The sequence below is a fragment of the Lontra canadensis genome, unplaced genomic scaffold (genome assembly GCF_010015895.1).
Source record: "Lontra canadensis isolate GAN:19392208 unplaced genomic scaffold, GSC_riverotter_1.0 scaffold36, whole genome shotgun sequence".
Lineage (NCBI taxonomy): Eukaryota > Metazoa > Chordata > Mammalia > Carnivora > Mustelidae > Lontra > Lontra canadensis.
In genome coordinates, this window is record NW_022631030.1 from 2299069 (window position 1) to 2326295 (window position 27227).

Genomic DNA, 27227 nt, shown 5'->3' on the forward strand with positions numbered 1-27227 from the left:
AAAACCACAATGAGCTACCGTGCACTCCTACTATACCAGCTAAAATGTCTCAAGTTTGATAATAACAAACGTCAAAGAGATATGGAGCAATGGGAATGCTCATATGTTTCTGGGAGAATATAAACTGTTACCACTACCTTAGAAAAAAGTTAGGCAATATCTAGTAAAACTGAAAATAAAGAAACCCACAACCTAGTAATAATTCCATTTCTGGGTATTTCCCAAAAGAAACAATCGCTGGATATGTACCAGAGTAAGGACATGGGAATGTTCCTACCAGCATAATAGCTACACACTGGACACAAAGCCATCTGTCCACTAATGGCAGAATGAATACATTGTGGCATATTTCTGCAATAGAATACTAGATAGCAATGAAAAACCAACTATGACTATGCATAACAATATGGGCAAAACCGAAATCTGGGTAAAAGCAGCACATATTCTGTAATTCCAATTATATCAGGTCTCAAACCAGGCAAACTATAGTGTTTAAAAATGCATATTTAGGAGACAAATCATAAAGACAAGAAAAGAAGTATCAAAAAGTTAGTGTACTGACTAGACACCGTACACAAGAATCTCACCTGTCAAATACATGAGTATTTATATCATACCAATTCATTAAGCTATACATTAATTTTATTATGAACTTTTCATTAGGTCTGTTTTCTTTCCTCCTGAAAAAAGGTTTTTTGAAAGTGCTAAACACAGACGTTGTATATAGTAAGCACTCAATACAACATAAGGTATTGTGTGTGTGTGTGTGTGTGTGTGTGTGTGTGTGTGTTTTAAAGGCAACACACTGGGGCGCCTGGGTGGCTCAGTGGGTTAAGCCTCTGCCTTCGGCTCAGGTCATGATCTCAGGGTCCTAGGATCGAGCCCCCGCATCAGGCTCTCTGCTCAGCAGGGAGGCTGCTTCCTCCTCTCTCTCTGCCTCTCTGCCTACTTTTGATCTCTCTCTCTGTCAAATAAATAAATAAAATATTTTTAAAAATAAATAAATAAAAAATAAAGGCAAGACACTACTGAACTGATGTGACCCTCCTTGGGACAATCAAAGTACCTGTGGGTATAAACCAGTCACATATGAAACAAAAGTTGTCTGGCTTCTGACCGAGGATGCCATAACCCTAGCAGAAAACAAACTGGTTGTATAGCTCTTTTACAGCTAAAGGAGGTCCCAGCTATTAAATTCTGTACATGGAAGCACATTGTTCTCGGAGGCAGGCAACATGGGTTTCAATGTCAGTGACCCAGCCTTGAGCAGATTACTTAATCTCTCCAAACCTGTTGTCTCACCTGTCAAACTAAGAAAATACTTATCTATCTAGTTTATCATGAGATTCCAAATGAATCGGCATCTGCAAAAGCACTTCATAGTGGTAAAGCAGTGAATGCACGGTCTTATGAAACTACTGCACGGTATCATTTTAGATACGGGTAAAACGAGCATAGGGAGAAAATACCGTGAACACGAAAATATGAATACTTCATACCCTAAATTTCATTTAGGGTATAGGAAGAGATGATGCCCCGAAACTGGCATAAAATCTGAGACGGCAAGACGAGAAAGGATGAAATTCAAGATAATATGAAAACTGAAGAGCACCTTTGGGAGAACCTGCAGCTGACAGTAGCTGAATACAACAGTATCGCTAATTCTGACCAAATGACAGTTCCAAAAGAGAAGAGCACTCATCAGCTACCATTGATCTAGTCCTAACTGTATTACCTCTGATGGCAGGAAGGATGGGAATCATCTTGAGAAGAAGCTTTAGGTGTTAACATAAATGGAATAACAGGAAGGAAAGAGCCCCTGCCAGTCCACTCAACTCCAATCCTTTCCAAGTAGACAAATGTTGCCAGCAGGAGGCAACTGATGGCCCCATCAGTCAAAGAAACAATTGTGAATATGTAGAAGACTGAACTGTTGTAATATTTTAAAGGAAATGGGTCAGTCACAGAATTTCCAAAATGGAATGGACACTCAACATCATAATACAAGTCCTAATTTTACAAATGGAAAAACTGTGAGGCCTCCAAAGAATGAGAGGATAAGGCAAGCCACAGACTGGGCAAAAATATCTGCAGAGGCACATCTGATAAAAAGACTGTTATCCAAACTATATAAAGAACTCTTAAAACTTAATAATAAGAAAAAAAATTTTTTTTAAATGGGCCAAACACTGTAACAGTCCCCTCAACCAAAAAAGATATACAGATGGAAAATGAGTACAGGAAAAGATGTTCTACATGACATCAGGAATATGCAAATTAAAACAACAATGAAATACCACCACAAGTCCATTAGGTGGCAAAAGAACTGGAACACTGACAACGTCAACTGCTAGCAGGGATGTGGAGCAACAGGAACTCTCATTCACTGCTGGTGGGGATGCAAAACCATGCAGCCACTTTGAAAGATAGCCTGGCGGGTTCTTACAAACCTAAATATACTCTCATATGATCCAGCAATTGTGCTCCTTGGTACTTATCCAACTAAGTTGAAAACCTAGGTCCACACAAAAACCTGCCCATGGGATGTTTACAGCAGCTTTATTAACTAATAATTGCCAGAACTTGAAAGCAACCGAAATGTCTGTCAGAGGTGAATGGACAAATAAACTTTGGTCTGTCCAGACACTCCAGACATCCAGGTGTATTACTCAGCACTAAAAAGAAATCAGCTAGCAAGTCATGAAAAGACACGGAAGAACCATAAATTAAGTTCAGACTGCTTAAGTGAAAGCAGCCAATCTGAAAAGGCGATACAGTATGTGATTCCCACTACATGACATTCTGGAAGAGGTAAAAGCAGGAAAACCGTAAAATGGCCAATGGTTGCTAAGGTCTGGGGGAACAGAGCAATGAAGAGGCTGATCTCAGAGAATTTTTAGGTCAATGAAACTACCCTGTCTGACACTATCTGTTATCTATAATAGTGAAAATGTGACATTGTACATTTATCCAAAACCACTGAATGTACAACACCTATGGGCTTTGTGATAACAACATGTGAGTGTAGGTTCCCCACTTGTAAAAACTGTACCACTGAGGCACGCTGATAAGGCAGGAGGGTATGCAGAGTGGGGGTAAGGGGCGTACTGGCAATCTCTAGAGTATCTGCTGCTCAATTTTGCTGCAAACCTAAAACTGCTCTAAAAAATAAAGTCTATTAAAAGAGAGAGAAAGAAAACAAAAAACAGTGAAGGCTGAATTGTAGAGCTGACCTGCTGAAGGTCCCAGTGAGTAAGAGGCAGTTTTACTAGTAGATGATTACAAAGTGAATTCAAAACTAAGTCCCCACAATAAACAGTTAGGACTCATTCACAATTAACAAAGCTCACTCGAAACTAAAATATCTTCCTCTCTTCCTCCCCTCCCAATATTTAAACTTAGAAGCCAAGCTCTTCTTAAAAGATTGAAATATGTAGATTTTAGCCCCTGTGGAACCAAATTATCATTAATTCTGTTTTTGTTCACTACTGAGCAATAATGTTGGACTTGAGGGAAGTGAACAGGAAATCTTGCAGTCATAAAACTTTCTAAATGGTAATGACAGATATTGGAAGTGACATTTCCCAAATAAAGAATTTCATACTTCAGTCTTTGAGGTTCAAAATGGAGATTATATCAGGAATCTTGATACTGTTGAAGTTAGCCAAGTGATCGAATGGAGGGAAGAAAAAAAGCTAATTTAATGGGGAAATTATAGGTAAATTTTCTATCAACTTTTCTTTTCAGAAAGAGAAACTACTAAAATGAGATGAGCTATAATTTACATTTTTGGTTTGGACAAATCCAAAAGCTATCAGTAATTGTGAATAATAAGTATTACGGATTACAAAGTCTTGCTTAGGTCTCACATAAACACAAGACTAGATAAGTAGAGTAGGTTAAAATTTTAAAAAGCAAAAGCCTGAAATCACTGGAATAGCACTTTAAAGGAGATTTTTGTTCTCTTAATAATCTTCTCAATGAATAAAGAGAAATTTGCTACTTTGAATCCAAGTGGCACAGAGTTTTCTGAGGGATACACACTGAACCAATTAAACAGAAGCCTCCCAGGCCCCAACAACTTCAGGAACAGTGACACTGATCAGTGGCCTTATGTAAGGCTCAGTGACATAAATTCCATCCCCTCTGAAACAAAGTGGGGAGTGGATTAGGAAGCTTGCAGGAATTACTTAGCAATTTCCATTCTTCGGTACTCATCCAATGGTATCATTTTGCTATGACCTTGCTCTCCAGACACGTGTTACCAGTCAGTACCGGACACGTAGTCTCTGTTAACCTGAAACTACACTACTAACAGCACTTTGGGCTTAGCAGAATGGAGGGCTCATATTCCTTCCTTAGTATGAAATAAAAATAATTTTTCCAAAATGTACACAGATAACTGGGGCTCTTGGTGGGCTCAGTCGGTGGAGCACGCTACTCCTAATCTCAGGGTTGTGAGTTTGAGCCCCACATGGGGTATAGAAATTACTTTGATAAATAATTAAATAAATATATACACAGATAACACTGATAAAACACTAGGGTTAGTATCAGAAAAGGAGGTATCACATGAAATCATTGTTAACGGGCAGCAGGGCCACAAGACAAAATCATTTTCTGCCTCTGTATTTTTCTTAGTAGAAGACAAGTATCTAAAATAAGTATTTACTGATACCACTGAGCCATAAGAGGCTATACTTTTTCTACTGGAAAGGGAAGGGAAGTTCAAAGTGCTACCCCCCGCCAAAAGCTCCACCTCTACCACATCAATTACTACTGTCTAAAAATGAAAACAAATACACAAAAAGAAACAAACACCTCCCAAACCAGAGGTCTGACTCCATGAGCCAGATGAAACTATATATTTGTTTGTTCAGAAAAAGTAAGTGTAACAGCCAAGTTGGCCAGGGCCCATAGGCACACACCCTGAAGAGCCTGGGTCATCCACGGTCATTCAGGCAGTTTCCACACAAGGGCAAGCACACTGCATGTGTAGTGAAAAACTAAACATTAAACCACCAGAACTATCTATGCAAAAGGAAAATGGAATCAGAAGCTGGGATGGGAAGCTCTGGCGCTTATCAGAGGTCAATCACTTAGTACAAATTTGCTCAATCTCTTTGGTAAGATAATATGGACAGAACTCCACTCTTTACACAGAATTTTCCAAACATTAACCAATGCCCACAGCAGCCCAGGGAGGTAAATCATGTTTTACAAATAGGAGGATATATCCCAGAGATACCAAAAAATGAGGTCCTGGCCCCAGAGCCAATGTCATCTCTGCCTTTTACTAGTTGTGTGAACTACTCAAAAAAACACTACTTAGCATTTATTATAGAAAGCTGTTCTCAATTTCACACATAAAAGACTATGTTTTAAGATATAAAGTCTATATCAAAGCTAGAAGAAGTACTTTGCTTACCACTGTCTTTGTCAATTATTATCAAAAATTTCATTAATTAGTTAAGGAAGGAGCTTTTGAGTACCTTCCGCCTATACATGCATGCCTCTCTTCAAGACGAAAATAAATTTGTTTTAACTAAGTGTTACTGTGTATTATTTATACTACCAGTTGCTACAGAAACAAAGGTCTGATGATTTTGTACTTGAGCATGTCAAAATCTTTTTATTCTACAAGTGAATGTGTCTAGGGACTGACTGGAAGGAAACACAAGAGAACCAAGTAGATGAGAGAGATTTTCTCTATCTTGCTTCAGGGGGCAGTTATGGCGGTTATAGGATTTATCAAATCTCATTGACCTGTATTTACTTAAGATCTGTGCACTTCCCAGTCAGCAAATTTTACTTTAAAAAAAAAAAAAAAAAGAAGCTTCAGGGCGCCTGGGTGGCTCAGTGGGTTAAGCCTCTGCCTTCGGCTCGGGTCATGATCTCAGGGTCCTGGGATCGAGCCCCACGTGGGGCTCTCTGCTCAGCGGGGAACCTGCTTCCCCCTCTCTGCCTGCCTCTCTGCCTACTTGTGATCTCTCTCTCTCTCTCTCTGTCAAATAAATAAATAAAATCTTAAAAAAAAAAAAGCTTCAAAGATAATTATTTAATAGCCAAACACTTGAGTAAGGGGAAGGGGAAGTCCCACATCATGTCACAATAAGACAAAAATCCCAACTGAAAAAAAAACGCTCTTTTTCCCTTCAACGTGAATTGCCAACTCTTGTGCACGAATTAATTCTTAAAGAATCAAATAGCCATGGGCTTTCACAGCCTCCCCTGAGTAGAAAAAAGAGGGTCTCAGGGCAGTGTGGACATTTGCATTTGCCTGTGACCATGTAAACACTTACATCAACTAGAGTTGCCTCATACAACAGCTGAAGTAACAAAAACCACCCTTGTGTCAAAGGCATCGTCAACAAAGTCAGGGATATTTCATAGATATCTCCTCAGAGGCAGATTAAGACAAGAAGAAATGAATTGAAATTTCATTAATAACCACATGGCCCCAATCAGTCTCTCATAATTGTCAATGCAATGCTTATCAGACTGTAGAGGGCAAGAGAGGAATGTAAAAGGGTACAAATGTAAATAATATTACAAATGGAAACTGCCACTTTCATCTCCAAGTAGATAAGAGAATATTTTAGCCAAAAACCCAGGTCTTTTTGTTCAGAGATAAACAAGAAATGAATACATCAGTGGGTATCTGTTTCAAGGGTTAATAAAAACACCTTCACTCCAGAGACATGTAAAGAAGAACAAAGCAGCAGCTCCTTCTTGATAGAAATGCCAGGCTTGACCATTCGCAGACTATAGAGAACACACATGACACCCAAGATAAAGTACAACATTTACATCATTTTTTTAAAGATTTTATTTATTTATTTGATAAAGAAAGAGATCACAAGTAGGCAGAGAGGCAGGCAGAGAGAGAGGAGGAAGCAGGCTCCCCGCTGAGCAGAGAGCCCGATGTGGGGCTCGATCCCAGGACCCTGGGATCATGACCTGAGCCGAAGGCAGAGGCTTTAACCCACTGAGCCACCCAGGCGCCCCTACATCATTTTTTAAAACAAACTCAGTGCAACTCCAAAGTCAATGATTCTTACTAGCAGACCTTAAGAAACTAAGTGCATTACCAAATTTGGCTCCATCAGCATAATTACCATGCTCATTTCGGACATTTTGCCTCTTTTCCCTAAAGACCATTAAATATGGCAACTACAACAGCCTATCTTGTAAGATAAACAGGGCTTGAAGGGTGCCCCCATGACACTAAGCTGACAGAAGGTCACGACGTCTATGAAGTCGCCACGGGCCCATCTGGTAACACTCCATATGTAAGGCTGCAGTATCTGGCAGACTCCTAGGCTGGAACACAGCCTTCGAAATCCTCTAATGCAGTCGTTTTCAAACTTCGATTAAGAAGCTATGGAATCCCTCCATCCTTTTTTTAAAACATAAAAGTCTCTATCAGACGCCCTCCCACCTGCTTTTTTGCCCCCTCACAGTGGAAGGACACAAACTCGGCCATCGGGAATCACAGGTGCCGAAAAAGATGCTCCAGTCCTCTGCAAGTGGACACCCACCACTGCAGCCCGTCTGTCCGTCCCGTGCCCAGACTAAACTGCTTTCCCCGTGTTGCTATCCTTCTTCACAAGCAAACTGGAAGACTATCTCAGGGCTCCGGGTGAAAAGGACTTGACAATCACTGATGTGCTCCAATCCCTCCTTTCACAATCAAATGCAAAACGAGGAGAAGCATGGTAACTGTGGGATAGAAGTCAGTCCTGGTCCTAGCCCTCGCCGGGTATATGACCTTGGGCCAATCTCTTACTCTTTGAGCGTTAGTTTCTTCATCATAAAATGGTAATCATCATCTCTCTGCCTAGCACGCTTTCTAGAAAAGTGCTTTGTAGACAGCAGAGCATGGCATAAAGTGCTCTTATTTTCATTGTTCCGTTATTATTAGCCAAGATTACATGGTGAGCTCAGTGCACAGCCAGACGTGGAACTCGAGTCTCCTGACTGCCTCTGCAAGGCTTTTCCCACTACTTCACGCAATACTTGAGTTCATTGCTAAGCCATTCTTATCAATTCCTCAAACGTTGGTTTTATAATAACTTTTTAATCAAGGAAAACAAAATGGTGCCTTGCAAAAAAAATAATCTTTAAATTTACATGAACTAAAAGTAAATGTCAGGAGTTTATAGCCTATGCAAGCCAAACAAGGGAACTGTAGAGGAAGGATGGCTATATCGGCGTTCTACAAGATAATATATTGTGCATGCTCATTAAGACACTAATGAGACTGTTCTGACCATTCTGAGCTGCGCGTGCTGTGGCAATGCAGTGAAAAGAACAGCCCACCATGTGCCAGAATGACGACTTGAGGGTGTACACACGGATCAGAACCCAACTGTGATTTTTTATAATCAAAACATTTCCCAAAGCAATACACGGTGGGACCTCCAGGTCAAACGTAAACACGATCTGATGATACACTCGAACTTACAAATTACACACTAATAAAAGCCTGAATGCGGGCACATGTCTGCCACAAGCCCCACTGGGACCATACAAGGAGGACTGGGTGCTGGTCGTTTGGTGCTCCAGTGTCTACCAGCTCTCGAGCCGCTGAGCTCTCCAACTCAGAATTCTAAAATGAGTCATTGCCATTTCACCTGCCTTAAGGATAAGGAGGAAACAGTGAAATTAAGAAACTTGATGGAAAAAAGGATGGAGAAAAAATGCCAGAGATGTCTTCAAAATGTAGCAGGAGTGGGGAGGGGAAACACACACGCATGCACACGCACACACACACATACACTTTTTTCAAAGAATTTCTGAGACTAATGAAACCTTCTCACAGAAAACTTGGAAAATACTACCAATTTTATTTCAGAACACAAAAATCACTTTTAAAAAGTAGTGTTTATAGGCTCATGCATATTCATAAAGTGATTCATTTGTTAGGAACATACAGCCATCCAGACGCAGTGAAAAAGCTACAGCTTTAAATGCTCAATCTTCCCTTCTAGACTTAAAGGTTATAGCAGCTTCTCCTGAAAACATATTACTCATCACTGCTCTAACTATACATCTCTGTATAGAAAACATGGAAAACAGGGCGGGCTAGTAGTACACAAGTTTGTCACTGACAACAGCCAGAAAAGTCAAACCACAATAGAAAATAATGTGGAACTCTGTTGGCAGCTTTGTACTTCATCAACCTGGAAATTTCACATCAGAGACCGTAAGCATTATAGACTATTTTCAGGCAAGGCTGTTTTCTGAAACTGACTCACCCTAACCCATCCTCAGTGTCGAGGCATGTGATGAGCCAATGCAAGAAGAAAGCAATGGGTCAATAATGAAACCAAACTACAGCAAAGCAAGGTCAACCGACCTTGTGATTGATGGGTATATCTACCCAAAGTTGTAATTCTTCACTGACTTCAATGAAGGCAGTGCACTACCCATGTGCAGCCTGAACATACGGGATGCTTTTTTATTACTGATAACAATATGAACTAAAATTTACAGGGTATTTATTATTTAAAAAGCATTTGTACGATTAATATTGTTATTACCTCTATTTTGCAAATGAACTGAAGCTCGGAAAAAGCAAATGATTTGCCTAAAATTATGCAGACATTCCAAAATGATGGTAGGACTCAAACTCAATTCCTATGACTCCAAATTCCATGATTTTCCTTAACCTTTTGTTCATCTGTCAGCATGAAACCTTTCATCTAGGGGCACCTGGGTGGCTCAGTCGGTTAAGCGTCTGCCTTCAGCTTAGGTCATGATCTCAGGGTCCTCCTGGGATGGAGCCCCACTTAGCAAGGAGCCTGCTTTTCCTCTCCTCCCCACTTGTGCTCTATCACTATCTCTCTCTCAAGTAAATAAATAAAATATTTTTAAAGAAAGAAACCTACCATTCCTTCCTTCATCTAGAAATACTAATCAAGAAATATTTACAGACTCAATCTCAGGAAACAAACTGAGGGTTTCTGGGAGGTGTGGGGGGTGTAGGGATAGGGTGACTGGGTTATGGACATTGGGGAGGACATTGGACATGTGCTACAGTGAGTGCTGTGAAATGTGTAAGCCTGATGATTCACAGACCTGTACCCCTGGGGCAAATAATACATTACATGTTAATTAAAATTCAAAAAAAAAGAAATACTTATTAAACATCTATTGGCCATTATTCTCTCACCTTGAGGAAACGAACACAATTTCTGCTTTAGTTAGTAGAGCGGGTATATTACAATCCAATATAATGGTCAAGAACAGATTAACAACAACAATGAAAGTACACCAATGTGGGAAGTGGCCAAAAGAAATGGGCTATGTGGCACGACGGGAACACAGATGAGGAAACCCGTAATCCTTCCTATGGAAGGAAAGAAAGCTTCCCATAGAAGGCTATAATATTATCTGAATCTTAGAACATGAAAAAAAATCTAACAAGTGGGTAAGAGAGGAAAGAAACAGGTCAGGAAGAAAAAACAAGAAAGGCAGAGATGTAAAGGACAGGAAAAAAAAATATATATATATATAATATATTGAGGAAAAATATATATATATATAATATATTGAGTGTGCCAGGGAGCTGTATTGGGCATGGCAAGAGATAAAGCTAGAAAATCGGCAGGGGCCATGGCAATCAAGATCAGTCTCACTGACACCATGCCAAGGAACATGGGCTTTGTTCTACAGAAGACAGACGTCAGTAAAGGTGGTACCAAGCTGAAATTTAGGTTTAAAAAGACCAAACTGGCTTTAGCATGAAGGATGTAATTGGGGGATACAAGGCCCAAAACAGACATATCAGTTAAGACTCTACTGCAGCGGTATAAAAAAAAATTCAGGCAGTGAAAAAAAAGAATGAAGGGGAGGTAACACATGAGAGAGCTATTTTGAAAGGAAAATCTTAAAACTTTGTGAATGACAAGAAGTGGCAGACAAGGTTCCAGGAGTTATCTGGGCTAGCTCTCAGACCTCTGGCTTCCACTAAAGGGGGAAGGTGGAGAAGTTGTTTGGGTTAAATAAATAATGAGTTCAAAAAATAATAACAGTGCATTCAATTTTAGAAAACAGAGGTACGTTTGTGATCTGCATAGTGGCATCAGGTGAAGATGTCCAATATGCAGTTAGAAACTGAGCCCTGAAACTCAGAAGAGATACGGGATTTACATCACTAAGGTGTTCAACAGTTGAAGACGTGGGCCTGGTTCTAGTTTGCCCTGGAAGAACAGAGAGAGAGGAGGCTGAGAGCGGAACCTTAGGGAACCTAATTTTTTAAGGGTAGAGAGAAACAACGTCAGAAGACGGAGAAGAGAACACAGTAGTTGGAGGAAAGCCAAGAGAAAGGGTTTGGAAACCTAGGGAAAAGAGAAATTCAAAAAAGAGCAGATGTTAACACCATTTAAAATAAAACAAACAAACAGACAAAAATGAAAAAAAAAAAAAAACCCTTAAAAAAAAGAGCAAAAGAAGGGGTGCCTGGGTGGCTCAGGTGGTTAAGCATCTGCCTTCTGCTCAGGTCATGATCCCAAGATCCTGGAATTGAGCCCTGTGTTGGGCTCTCAGTAGGAGCCCGCTTCTCCCTCTCCCTGCTGCTCCCCCTGCTTGTACCCTCTCTCTGTCAAATAAATAAAATATTTTAAAAAGAGAGAGAGAGAGAGATAACAGTGTAAGGGGACACAACTGAAATAGTATTTCTGTGAACAATCTGCATTTTGGCAATGTGTAGTTTCCAAAGGCCTCTCAAATGCCCACACCCAATGACACAGGAATCCACATCTAAGAATATATTCTCAGAAAGCAATCAGAAATCCTCACTGTGGTTTAAATACAAAAATGTTCATCACAGGATGGTTTACAACAGCAGCATGGTGGATATATTTTCACTGTATAAAAGAGAAATGGTTGAATAAATTAGAGTCTATCCACAAATGAATAGGACAAGCCATCTAATGATTTGACTCATGGATACTTTTAAGTGATATGGAAAAATACTCATGGCGGTGTTTGTTGAAAAGGGCAGGACACAACCACACATACTCAGTTAACTGTCTAAAATAAAAATGCATACAGTAAAAAAAGAAAAACCTATAAAATACAACAGAATCTTGGTGGAAGTTTATACAGGTACTGAGATCACCTGTGCTTTTTGTTTTCTTCTCTAGCCTTTTCTGCCTTTACCAAATTTAATCATGTTCATGGTTTATTTTCTTTTTTTAAATTTATTTATTTATTTATTTATTTATTTATTTTTAAGTAGGCTCCAGGCCCAGCATGGGGCTTGAACTCAAGAGTCAACCCTGAGATCAAGAGTCGTAAGCTCTACTAACTGAGCCAGCCGGGTGCCAGTTTTTTCCTTTTCTTTTTAAATTAAACTTTTTATTTTTAGATATCTCATTGTGATTTTAACTTGCAGATCAGGATGGATAATGACCTTGAACATGTGTCATATGCCTACACGGCACTTGTACATCCTCTTCAGTGAAATGGGTCTTCTTGTCTTTTGCCATTGTCTAATTGTGTGATTTGGTTTATTACTGCTGAATTCTTTATATATTCTAGATACTAGTACTTTGTTGAGTATCTTCTCCCAGTTTACAGTTTGTCTTTCATCCTTTTAACAATGGTCTTTAGCAGAGTAAAAGTTTTTAGTTTTTATGAAATCCAATTTATATATTTTTTCCTTTTACAGATGCTTTTAGTGTTAAATCTGAAAATTTTTTGCCTACCTCTAGATTCCAAAAATGTTCTCATTTTTTTAATGAAAGTTTTAGTTTTATGTTTTGCATATAAGTCTGTGATCCATTTTGAATTAATTTTTGTATAATGTGTGAAGCTTAGGTCAAAGTTCCTTTTTTTTTTCCCCCCTATGGACATCCTACTGTTCCCAGCACCATTATTGAAAAGGCTATCTTTCCTCTATTGAATTGGCTTTTACATCTCTTGCAATACACTGTAACTGAGCAATGGGTAATGAATATAGTATTTCTGTTTTAGGTGATAGAAATGCTCTGGAATTAAGACAATAGTGAACGTTGTATGACTTTGTGAATACACTAAACACCACTGAACTTCAAAGGGGAAATTTTATGGTGTGTGAACTTAAAAAAAAAAAAAATCCACTGGGAAGGTCTCTATACTGTATATGTCTCTATTCTGTTATTCTGGGTTCTCTATTTTGTTCCACTGATCTATGTGTCTCTCCATCCACCAGTATCACACAATCTTGTTACTGTAGCTGTATAATAAGTCTTGAAATCAGGCAGAGTAAGTCCTCCCATTTTTCCTTACACTTAGCTATTCGAGTTACTTTGTACTTCCACATACATTTTATAATTTGTCTATATGTAAATTTAAAAAAACTTGCTAGAATTTTTAGAGGATTTGTACTAAATCATATGTCAATTTAAGAACTGACATCTTTACCATGCTGAGTCTTCCAATCCATGAACACAATAAGTCTCTCCACTTATTTTAATCTTGACTTCTTTCATCAACATTTTGTAGTATTCAGCATATAAGTTCTACATGTTTTATTAGATACACACTTAAACATTCCTTTTTATTTCAGCAATTTGTAACTGATAATGTAATTTTCCATGTGTTCATTGCTAGTATACAGAAATGCATTTAATTGTTGTATGTTTATCCTATATTCCACAACCTTGCTAACACACACATTATTTCAAGTTTATCTGTAGACTGCTTTCTACATTAACAAATATCTTTAAAAAAAAATAAAAACCTTTTGTGTTGTTGTTGTTTTTTCCTTAAAATTTTACTTATTTGAGAGAAATATACAGCAAGAGAGGGAACATAAGCAGGGGCAGTGGGAGAGAGAGAAGCAGGCTCCCCACTGAGCAGGGAGTTCGATGCGGGGCTCAATCTCAGGACCCTGGGATCATGACTGAAGCCAAAAGCAAACGCTAAATGACTAAGCTGCCCAGGTGCCCCACATTAACAATTATCTTATCTATAAATGGGGAAATTTTATTTCTTCCTTACTGATCTATATGCCTTTTATTTCTTTTTCTTGTCTTATTGCAGTAGCTAGAACTTCCAGTACCATGTTGAATAAGAGTAGTGAGAGGAGACATTCTCACCTTATTCCCAAACAGGAGAAAAGCATTCAGTTTTTTAACCATTAAATGTAATGTTAGCTATAGAGTATTTGTAGATGCTATTTACCAAGTTAAGGAAGTTATGCTCAAAAAGGTTGAGACCTTCTGAGATTATGTATAAAAGGAGTCTGCCTCATAAGTGGAAAAACAGTTACTTGCTTCCCTCCCTCTCTCACATGGCAAAACCTCAGAAGGCAAAACATATACTGTCTTACTAAGCATAAGCAGTTCACTCTATGGTAAGCACTCTACACATGACTCTTCAACAGTGTTAATTCAGCCATGCTATTTCTTATCAGGGATTTCCTACCAGAATAGCTTGGTCATAAAGATAAGACAAAAACTTTCTGTTTTAAACTGGTAACCTAGATCATTTGGACAATTCGATTACTAAATACAGTAATGACAGAGACTACGCCCCACATTGTTTGTACTCACTCCTCAGTACTGTGCCTTAAGCAGAGCAAGCAATAAATAAAACTATTGATTTAAGTCACTATTTTAATGGAATCATTACTAGTTTTTTAAAAAGGGAAGGCTAGAAGTTTCAATCCCTTCAATACGAATTAGAATAGACATCAACATTTAAGCATGATAAATATTTATAACCTATAGAGAAACAGTTTTTTCCCCACTTTTCAAATAGCTCATCCAAATAACAAAAATGAGCTTTTTTTTTTCACATTAGGTAGGAGAAGGCTGGATGAGAGGGAGGAAAATGTCCCCTTTATAACATCTAAAGACTTAAGATGGACCAAAAATAATAATAGTAATTACTTGTCTAGTTTTTGTAGATTCCTTCTGGAATCTTTCCATTGACTGAGATTCTATTAATAGTCTGAAACATTTAAAATAGTCTCTCTCCCATGGTTACTGCAAAGTCGGGTGGGTAAGGCTCAAAATATGGATAGACAGACAGACAGACAGATATTTAAAACCCTACTGTTGTATAAACAGGCTATAAAATGTGTACATATGTATCTAATCTAATATGCATCTACCTACCTAAATACATATTATATCTTACCTACCTAGATAGAGAGATACATATTAAAATGCTACTTTAGGGGCACCTGGGTGGCTCAGTGGGTTAAGCCACTGCCTTCGGCTCAGGTCATGATCTCAGGGTTCTGGGATCGAGTCCCGCATCGGGCTCTCTGCTCAGCAGGGAGCCTGCTTTCCTCTCTCTCTCCCTCTGCTTGCCTCTCTGCCTACTTGTGATCTCTCTCTGTCAAATAAATAAAAAAATCTAAAAAAAATAAATAAATAAAATAAAATGCTACTTTAAATTAGGCTATAAAATAAAGAAAATAAATGCATATAAAATCAGATCTTTCTTACAAAACTCTTTATAGTCATTGTTTATTCTAGAGGTCAGGCTAAGCCACAAATTAAAACATTTTTCAAAATTTTATTTTCTAGCTACTAACTTAGAAACGCTTCCTTACATAGGAGCTCTCACCCTCTATGTCAATATAACCAAAAGCAATTAAAAAAAATAATAAGTCACCTCCTACACCTGAAACTCCTATAACACTATATGTTAACTATACTGGAATTAAAATAAAAAACGATTGATCAATCAATAGATACATAATTTTAAATTGTCACTTCAAATAGAATGGAAGTTCCAAGTTCCCAGCTCAATTTCAGTATTTGGTAAGCATTTACTTATAGTCTGATTTCTTCTAAACCTAAAACCAATTGACCTACACTAATTTGCTTACAGTGGTCCTACTACTTAAGAATGAACTGGTCATCACATACACACACAAACACACACACACACACACAGAGCTATCCAGTCCTCTAATTTCATCATATCACCAAAACACAACCAAAATCCAGAAGGTAAACTAAAGGGGATAGGGGGACAGGAAGACAGGCCTCATGGCTCTGAGCGGCCAAAACAAATAAGAAGGTTCATGCACCAAAGTCCACGCATTATGCTGAAAAGAAGGCCCCCCCCTTGGGTCCTTACTAGAATCTTATTTTATATAAAAATCACTATTAAGTTTCATTTCCAGCCACAGCATATTAAAAAGGGAAAAAACTAGAAAGGGGAACTAGGGGAGAAAAAATTCGTTAGAGTAGCAGTAAGGGAAGAGGCGTGAGTATTACAAAATAATCAACAAAACATTTAGTTCATTCAATTCATGGGAAAGAACACTATACACTTCCGCACAAAAAATATTATTCATGATAAAGAACCAAAGCCATCTAATAAATTTAAATTATACTTGCATGTTCTATTTAAAAAGATAAGAAAACATTTAACACATTAAATATACAACAGACCCAGCAAAAGTGTCATTATTAAGTTCACTGGCTTATAGTCAACCTTTGGATTGAAATATGTGGCTCTGTATCCTTGAACATGTTATTCATGTTCTCTAAGACTCAGTTTCCTTATATGTACATGGAACTAATAAAACCTACTTCATTGGTCTGTTGTCTGGTACATAAGAGCTCAATAATTCCTGGTCCTTTCTATTACCACTACTACCATTATGATTCACTTTAGAAAGACTTCTATTCCAAATGGTTTTTATTGAGGTATAATTACATATAATAAAACATAGATACTAGGGTACCATTTAATGAATTTTGGCAAATGTGTGCATCCATGTAACTACCACTCCAGTCAAGATATAGAATCTTTCCACTAGAAAGTTCCCTTCTGCTCTTTTCTAGTTGATTCCATCCACCCACCCAGAAAAAAAACCACTGTTCTGATTTCCATCACCACCACTTAGTTTTACCTGTTCTACCATTCATATAAATGCAACCATAGCATATGCCCTTCTGCATCTGCCTTCTTTTATTCAATATAATGTTTTTGAGATTCATTTCAAGTTCATCCTTTTTTATTTGAGTAGTATTTCACTGTATGACTATACCACCACTGACTTATCTGTTGGTTGTTTCCAGTTTGGGGCTATAATCCGAATTTTTTTTAAAACAATAGGCTATATCATTAAGATTCACTTATCAGCACTATTCCCAATATGGGATACCTTACCGTTATATAAAATGTAAATATTTCAAAGCCTAATGAAGGCCTCTTAATGATTAGATATTCTATCTTCACGTACCAATAAATATAAACTGAGATTTCATTTACTCATAAAGCAATCTTTTATTATATCTGAAGAATATTTTTAATTCTGCAGAAGATAAAAAAATTCTTAATCCTATAACTAAATTAAAATCCTGTACCTAAAGAGGACGAAATTCCTGTACCAACATTATTCAGGTTGACCCGCTTGATGGAAAACTTCAGTGTAACAGTCTTATATGATATTCAGACTCCTGATACAGATGCTCCAAGATTTTCCACCTAAAAGAGGACAATTTTCATCCATGTCCAGTATTACTGTGCACAGCCATACATTTTGGCCAATGTCCTTTAACACTGGTTTATGGAACAGAACACTACTTTAAAGGATGGGAAGTAAGACATAAGTTTAAAGAATTCATCTTTTTAGTCATTCTTAATTAATTAACAAATGTGTGCAGCCAAAGTCCAGGCTCTGGTTGATCAGGATAGTGCAACCTCTCTCAAGACAAAGACACTGTAAGTCGAGCAAACTCAGGGCAGAGTCTGCCTCATTAGTGAAGACTCTACCCTCTCTGAATTTAGACAAAGACTCGGCTCGGAACTGGTTATCTCAAGACAGAGGTTTTCAAACTATGTCCAATAAACATGAGGGCATTTGCAAACATTTGCATTATACGCTTTCATTTTTTAATAAACTTTATTTTTAAAACTTCAGTAACAAAACGCACACAGATACATTATATGCCAATTGTCACAAAATGGAGACAAGTTCCTGCCAATTACAACTTGGTTAATTTGCTTTTGTGCAGGACCCAAGCCTTCCCCAGTCATTTCTGTCCGTTCGCTGCACATGACATTTTTCGAAATGTGTCCTTGATTTGGAAAATTGTAGCTGTCCGCTAGCGTTTCTTCCTCTTCTTACTCAGGACTGTATATATCCAACTTCCGTGAAAAGGTAAATGGAGCTCACACGTGCTGCCTCCGTTAGGTGTCAGGCAACATGGACTCAGCCCACGCGGCAGGAGACACAACATGACACCCCAAAATAAGTGAGCCCATGATATGAAGGTCTGGCTCCTTCTTGCCCTGCTTTTATATTTATGGTGGCATTATCATAAGCTTTTAATAGTTCTTCGATACCTTATGTGTCTGTAGTAAGGTAAAATGATTACCCTCAATGAACCATGGTGAAATATGATTAAAATTCTGCAATTTAAGCAAAATATTTCATAATGGATATAACAAGATTGGTCGGGCTCAAGGCAAAGGAACAATTAATATCAGAAACAAACACCAACCAATTCCTCAACCAGTATCAAACACGCTGATAGCGGAATGTGAAATGAAAGAATCATATGTATAAATAAATGAGGCAATAGTTTTTGTCACTGGAGGTCAACTTTTATGGCAAGAAAAAATATATAACTCAACTCTCTGATACGTTTAATGAAGTTAAATCTTGCAAAACAAATTTATGATCCCTGTCAAGTTACAACATTAGTTTCTGGGGAAAAATAACAAACCAAGAAGCATAAATAGGAAGTCAAATGTTATGGGAGTGGGGGGGGCATGTTCAAACAAAACTCAAATCTAACAAGAAAAATACCATAGCATTGTTCAACGTAAATTAGTACACTATTTCCCTGGAGGAAAGGCTTATATTATTAAATCCTATACTAGTACACTATAAGCACATTTATTATGAATACATTACTGCAAAAGTAAAATTAGAACCATTATTTGAAAACCGAGACCAGAGAGATCTATCTACAATACTTGAACAATTCGAAGGCTAAAATGATGTGAAATCTTTATCCTTCAACACAGCAAGGACATGAATGTTGGAAATCACAAAAAAATTTTAATGATACGCAAGTAAAGATAAGTAAGGTTTATTTGTAAAACACCACGCACAATAGGATGGAAAAAATTAAGTAATATTTAGATCATTTTTTAGTATGCCCTCAAAGAAGTCAGCCAAAACACAGTGAGATCTATGCTAGTGGTAATTAAAAAAAAAAAAAAAAGACAGAAGAAACAGCGCAAATAGTGGCTCTTAAAAAACCTATCAGCCACATGTAGTATAAGCATGCAAGACATGCCATGTAGACAACCACAAGCTGTTAAGAAGATGTCAGCATGATCCAAATTATCTATTTGATTAAGGCATGGTCTTTAAATTTCAGACTTCACAGAGTTATTTGTAATTATATGATAATTTCCAGAATCTTCTCTTTCATTTGTGAAATGTGTTGACTCTCTAAAGACAAGTTCTATCATAAATAGTTCAAATAAAATAAAAAAACCTGACTTTTTTTTCTTTTGGTTATCATGAAATCCCTTCAGTATTTCTCAATTATAACAGCTGCACCAGCTGGTGAATCCTGATAATATTTTCAATAACTTTGCAATAATGCAAGGTTGTAATGCTATCATGCTTTACAACCGCAAATGACGTCAATGATAAAATTAAAACAAAATTCAAACTGAATATATAAAACAAGATTATATTTACCTGTTTTAAAATTTGGGGTGAATAAAAAAACAGAAGAGGCAACGAGGATTTTTTAAATGACACCGATAATATTTTTAAATACAGAGTGAAGATTTAAATTAGCCAAGAAAGTTACTCAACAATCACTATAATCTGAACACGTGTGAATTAGCGTGAATTAAGCAATATGTACGATTCTATTTGTAAAGTAAAATTTCCTGCTACTCCCTTTTAAAACTTCTAGATCAAATGAAAGGTTCTCAGGGCAATCCAAATACAGCACACAGTGGTTAACAGCACCAAATCTGAGCCTAGCTCTGCCACCTACTATCTAAACATTGTGTGTTAGTTAAACTCACTGTGCCTCAGTTTTTTTCATTTGTGAAACAGAGATAAAAGTAACCTACATCATTGGGTTGTTGTGTAAATAAAACATGTAAAAGCTTTTATCAAGAGTCTAGTCCTTAAGTGCTAAAAATGTTAGATTGCCTTTAATATTGCTGTTGTGAGGCAAGATGCTGCCCCCCCAAAAAAAAAATTTGTTTTAATTTAGGACTTTTCAATATAAACCAGAATTTTTTTGGTATTATGGAACCAAAACATAAAAATAACCTAGAGTTCCCCAGAGCTCATCAAACATGATTGAATTTCTTAAAAATGTAATAAACTTACAAATTTATACAAAAAACTCTACCATTATCAGTTTCACACTTATTAGGGTTCCAGATAAAATTTTTATTTGCAAAGCCTCAAACTAGATCAAAGGGTTTAAGATACATATTTTATCTATAAACTATTACTTCAGAAACCAACCCACTCAGAAGTAGTCTTACCCTCACCTAACAAGTAGTCTTACCCTCCACCTAAGATCAAAACTAGATGCTCTCCAAGGAACTTGTTTTCAAGAATTAAAATGTCTTCAAAAATCTTTGGAGAAAACAAAGATAATGAATTCTTTTCCTTACAAATAACAAGATAATCTTAGCGAGGAAGTATATGAGGCTCAGAAACTAGAGAATTGTTTTCTGGGAGAGAACATAAAAGAAAAAAATGCAAATTAAAAAACAAAAATTAAAATTAAAACAATGTTATGTGTATTTTACCAAAACTAAATATTTTTAATTAAAGGAAAATAAATTATTTTCCATGACCACATGCTTAGCATATGCCTCTCCTAAAATCCAAGATCCATTCTTTTTGGACAAGATAGAAAGAGAAAGAGGCAATAAAATATCTAAAATTAATAATCTGACTAATAAATTATTTTCATCATAATATAAAGTATATGTAAACTGTGTTTTCCTGGATATAGAGATACTGTAGTATAGAGATACACTGCAAAAGGTGGCCAGAAAAAAAATAAGCCTAACAAAAGGAAATGTAGAAATATGGATGCTATGGGGGCGATTCATGGACTCTCAAGTTTATTAAAAAGAAATAACAGACCCGACATGGAGTTGCTTGTGTTAAGCCCAAATCACTAAACCAAGGCTTAATACCTAATCTAATTATAGTTTCAAACTTCCCTGGGAATGAATTATTAACTGATCAGTCTGGAATTTTCTGGTCAGCACCAATGAGGTAATCTGCCACATAGACCCTTTCCATACCCCAAAAGAAGATGAGGCAATCCACTTCTTCCTTATTCCTTCCCCCTTCTGCCTATAAAAGCCTTCCATTTTGTGGAGCTCCTTGGAGCTTCTTTCTTCATTCTGAGTGTTCGTGTAAAAGAGTCAGAGCTCCTGAAGAAAGAAGTCTTAAAACCTAAGGTAGTAATCATCATGGGGAATATTTTAGGAAATAACCCAAAGGTCTGTATCTTTCCCCACAATGTGTTAGAGGAAGGGGGAAAAAAAAAAAAAAGATCTAAATATATCCTTCAATAGCTCACTCAGAACACTCCTTCAAAGTAGAATTTTAGATTTTCTCCCTCCAAATTATTATTGTCATTACTCCATTATAGGCAACCTGTATTAAGGTATCACTACTTCCTCCAGAAGTACTGGTAAAGGCTGCCAAGCCCCACCATTGCAGAAAATATAGCAAATGACTCTTTTGCAAAATAATTAGGGTTTCCCACAGGGCAATGAAAAACATAGAGTAACTCTGATGGAAGTTGGGATATTATATAAAAATATGCAAATTCATTTTAAATTTGAAGCCACTAATTCATTAAGAAATAAATCCCTTAAAAGAAACTGCAAGCACATATCAATCACGTCCCTCATTTCTTTTGTTTTGTTTTGTTTTGTTTTTGTTTTTGTTTTTGTTGACATCCCTCATTTCTAATGTTACAGAGTGGGCATAGCAAAATTAGAATGTGTTTTATAAAATATTTACTAGTCATGCAAGATCTTAATTTTATGTGTTTGCTTGTTTATTGCTCCCATAACTAAGTACTATACATCATTTGTTTCCATCTTTAAAACACTTGGTAGTGAAAATGAAAAAGGATACTGTTATTTTCGCTCCAAACCAAAAAACCACTCAAGGTTAAGTATTAATCTAGGAAGACTGTGGTGCCTGGTCTTTGCCCAGAATCTTGGTTGTGTCTGTTCTAAAGGCCATAGACAAACAGCACGGCCCAGAAAGGCTAAAAGATGGTGAGTTTTTCTGAAATGTTCCAAAGGATCCTCTTGCCATTTGAGAGGCAAGAAAACTTCCCAAGGTAAACCCAGGAGAAAAAAATCAAGAGTCAATGTAAAATGTAGAATGGAATGGTAAATTAACAAGAGCCTTCATCCTCAAGCATTTCATTTTTCATTGATAATGAAAGTCAACTACAAGAGATACCACAAAGCAAAACAAGATTACCTGCCAGGACTCATAGACAATTAGGCTGAGTTCAAAGGAGGGAAGGATCACCAGGGCCAGAATAAACTGAGAAAGCTTCCCTAAGCCTGAGAAGCATTTGAGGGAAGCTGTCAGGGCTGGGTGGCAGAGCACACAGTAGGGAAGGGCCCACACCTGTACTCCAGTCCACACAGTCGTGACTCTGTTGAAGGAGGCGGCATTGGAAGGAGGATATGGATCTAACCCCTTTGATCTGCATTAAGCAACTAATATGAATAAGAAGGTGCTTGTCACTACCAACAAGCAAGCAAGCAAGCAGTTGCAAACATCAAGACCTTAACTGGGTAAAACGAACCTCAGTGACTCAGCTTAGACCAGCTGTAAACGCAAGTTCTGGTTAAACAAAACAACTACTTGCTTTGAAATTGCCTCCCCGTGTGAGTAGGGTAATTGGCCCAGATAAAGAGACATCTTCCAAGGCAGAAACTGCAGAAGAGATGACAATCAAGCAGAAGAAACGAAACCACATGCACAAAAACAACACAACCACCACAGAACCACGGATTCAAATGTTGCCTGGTCTCCTTGCCAAAAAGTAAGTCACTTCCTATGCCAAACACCTTTCCTCTGTTCTCTCATGGTTTTTCTGAATGCTGAATGCATCCAGAAATCATACCACTTCAGAAGTTCTGGGAAGTTTCATGAGTTCTCTTTTTTGTTGTGTATTCTGAGGTAGAGGTCTATTTTGTCTTATTTCTGCATCAAAAGAAAACAGAAACCTTAAGCAGAAAAATTTGCACCAGTTAAACGCGTTTACACATCAGACAATATTTTTAAAAGCAGAAACATCCTGTCTGGGGATGCATCTTATAAGATTATTGACCTGTCCTGGCCTAAAGACCACTTTCTCCCCTTCCAAGCACACTCTTCCTGTTTTCTCAGCCTCATCTGAACCTGGGCCACCAAACAAAGACACGCTCAAGGAAAACTTCACAGAATACCAACTTCAGTAATTAATACCCATACAACACACCCCTGCCTCTAGTCTGGAATAAATTACTACAAAACCATGTGTAACAACTCTCCACTCCTTTTATCTTGGCTAATAATCTCATAGTTCTTCCCTACAGAGGAATCAAGGCTCAAATTCTTTGAAATATTCCCCCCTTCACACAGGTCCTCCCAGATCAGAATCACCTCACCTCCACAGAGACTACAGCAATACTCAGCACAGGAAGGCAGGAATTGGCCTCGTGAGGGCCCAGTTCAAAAGAAAAAGCAAGATAAAATAAACCTTAGTTGATAAATAAAAAGATGCCCATTGTTTTCATATTACAGCACCAAAAATGAAGCTCAACAATGAGGAAATATTCAGAACAAACGCCGCTTACGACAGCCCTGGTATTAATGTACCATGTCTGTGGTGCCTAGATGGTGTTATATATAGCAGAATTCTTACCGCTTATCATAAATAGAAACGTTTTCTCTTCTCCGCAGGTAACAGTTTTATTCAGGTCCCTTGTTCTTTAAAGATATTTTTATTTTAAAAAAAAAAGCAATTTTATAATTATTTCAAAATGTGACAAAAGGCAGGCATGAGATTTTTTTCACTTATCAAAAGAGGCAGTGAAAGCACTGACTGGAGCCACAAGCCGAGTCACACGGGCTCCCTCACCTACAGAAAGGGAACTGACCAAATAGGGAGAATGTGGGAACCTAGTGCTTCGAGCTCCTGATCTAGTGCTTGCCTACCTGCCACGAGATAGAGAAGACTACTGGACTACTGGACTACTAATCTCACGCGAAGTAAAACCCGTTGTACTATAACATTTGTTGACTACTTACTACGTACTAGACACGAAGCTAAGTGTTTCCCATGATGATCTGACTTAACCAGTCAGATCATCATGGGAAATCCTCAGAGAAACTGAAGTAGCTACAGTTGATTTACAGAGCGGGGAAAATAGAGGTGTAACAGTTGAGAAACTTGCCCAAATGGCGAATGAGTGAGGAAGCTGAACTCCTAGCCAGGTCTCCAGCTCCAAGGTCTGGACTCACCATGATTCCCTCAACAAGGAAGTCCGTGGTTTCCAGTGCAGCCACGTACCCTTGTGACTACACACTACGTCCTGCCACCTCCCCACATCCTCCTGTCTACCACTCCCACGACCCACCTGAACCCTCACTAACTGGTCTTAGACAGAACACATTACTTGGCTAGATAAATGTAAACTAGTATTAATGTTCCTCCCAGGTGAAATATACATACGGAAATGAGAAACCAGAGAATCCCCCCTAATTTGAAAGGGAGTGGGGAAGAGGGGTAAAGGAAAAAAAACAAAAAAAAAAGCAAAGCCACTCAGACTTGTTGTACAAGGCCAGGCTTAGAGGTAACTGAATTATATATACCGGGCTTCTCAAAATGGATGCTTGTCAACCAAATTTGAAAACAACTACGTATTCCAGCCCCATTTATTAGTTTTTCAGGTATCCACAAGGCACATTAGTATTTTAGGAGCTCAGATGTCCCACAGACATCTAAAGAAACTAATTTTGTTTACCATTTTCTTATTTTGTTTTGGAACTTTATCAGTTCCCAAACTTACTTGATGGTTCTTTTCCTCCTAGAACATATATTTAAACATGGAGGCGCACTTGTCTCCTCTAGAAGTCATTCTGGGAAACTCTGATACTAAAACATTTGAAAAGATGGGGTGTGATCTCATATGAGAAGAGAAAGGAAGAGATACCTTACAGGCGCTATGATCATTTTTCAGAAGATTTTTCCAAAAACCCATGCTACTCTGGAAGTCTCCCTTATTATGTTTTATCCTAAGTGGCAAAAAGAAAACAAAAACAGAACACCCAATTGAGGGGTACCATGAGTGAATATATTTTTTCTACCTTAAGAATAACAAGGGACGCCTGGGTGGCTCAGTTGGTTGAACGACTGCCTTCGGCTCAGGTCATGATCCTGGAGTTCCGGGATCAAGTCCCGCATCGGGCTCCCAGCTCCACGGGGAGTCTGCTTCTCTCTCTGACCTTCTCCTTGCTCATGCTTTCTCTCACTGTCTCTCTCTCAAATAAATAAATAAAATCTTTTAAAAAAAAAAAAAAGAATAACAAAAATTTTAAGACTACTCTGACAACACAACTCAAATTAACTTGAATCAACGTCTAATTTCCTTGCCCAAATTGGCCTAAGAATCTCAGATGTATGTATATTCCTTCCCTAATCCAAAAAAAGGTGACTGGTAGAGCCTGTTTATTCTTACTCTTTTTTTCACATCTCTTCAATCTTTTTTCTCATTTACCATTCTCTATTCTTCCATCCATATGTGCTTTTCCCATTACGGGCCCACTTTCATCCTAATGCCTTTGTCCTCTTTCTTTCTCCCAGCTCCGTGTTCAAATTATTATCTTGCGCCCGTGGCCTCTCATGTTGGCCAGAGAGCACACTCAGCTGCTAATAAATGACATCAGGGAGGACAGACGGAGCACATGCTGCGGCCCCATTCTGACCCACAGCTGATACCGCCAGTCCACCAAAGCACTCCTTCCCACCAAACCCACAGCACTCTCAACAGTGACTTCAATCTCCTGAAAGTAAAACCTATTTACAGACAGGTTCTATATGTTCTCATTTGCATTCCTGAGATTCTACTGGCTGAAATGTGAAATACACTAGCAAACACAACTTACAAGTTAAAAAAGAAACACAGATGGTTTGTTAAGTTACAAGTTAAAAAAGAAACACAGAAGGCTGGAGTGGTGTCTTGTTGCGCATCTAGGGGTGTCTGGTTTTTAAGTCAGAACCTGCATCTGAAGCACTTGAGACACAACACAGACCCTTGCCAAAATATCAGTCCCACACCCAGGAACCTTTGTACAGTTAACACACGTAAGGATGAATAAAAGCAATGAGGAGAAACTTTAAAACGCCCTTGAAATATTTTACATGCTAGAAGGCTTTCCTCCATACCAGCTACCTGAATGTTTTCAGTTAATTATTTTATTGTGATTTCTTTGTGAGCTGTATTTCATCTAAATATGAGTAACCACCCTAATTAAGGACAACCAATTGCCTAAGATGCTGTACGAGTGAGCCCTCTTAAAATAATTAATATCTTTCTCTGTTCCTCTAAAAACGTGGAGTGCAACAACATGAAGGAAAATAGAAGACTCCTTCGGTGATGGTATATAACTAAGCTAATTAAGATAAGGGAAAAAATTGTTTACTTAGTAGCCGCCAAATTCTATAAGGAAAATAACTGTTGGTGTAATTATGCAGTTTTGTATCTCATTAGTACCACACTGGAAGATTATGTATTGTGCAACAATGATATCTGTTGAACCAATAAAATCTAAAGCTACTGTCATAAAGTTGTGTTTATATATCCCTTTAGAACAGTACGTTTTTTCCTTTTAAAACCACAATATGCCTACAAGAGTCCCCCAAACAGCCTCTATGTTCAAATTACAAATTATTTACTTAATCGGTTTCCTTAACCTGTGAAATTGGAGAAACACAGTAGTTCTTGATTCAGTAAAAAGCATCACACCCTGCTTCTGCCCCCCACCCCCAAGATGCCATGAAAGAACTCTAGAAACCAAGGGAAGAGAAAACTTAATAACTGAAAGAAAAATAGAAAAGGGGGCTCCTGGGTGGCTCAGGAGGTTAAGTGTCTGCCTTCCAGTCATGATCCCAGGGTCCTGGGATCAAGCCCCACATGGGGCTCCCCGCTCAGGGGGAAGGCTGCTTTTCCCTATT

The 27227-nt window shown here is 37.9% G+C and overlaps 1 protein-coding gene across 8 annotated transcripts in view; it reads right to left on the bottom strand.

The window, feature by feature from the left end:
* The window catches only part of SIK3 (SIK family kinase 3), a 251897-nt gene that overhangs the window by 175343 nt on the left and 49327 nt on the right, over positions 1 to 27227 (bottom strand). The gene's annotated exons all lie outside the window — the stretch shown is intronic.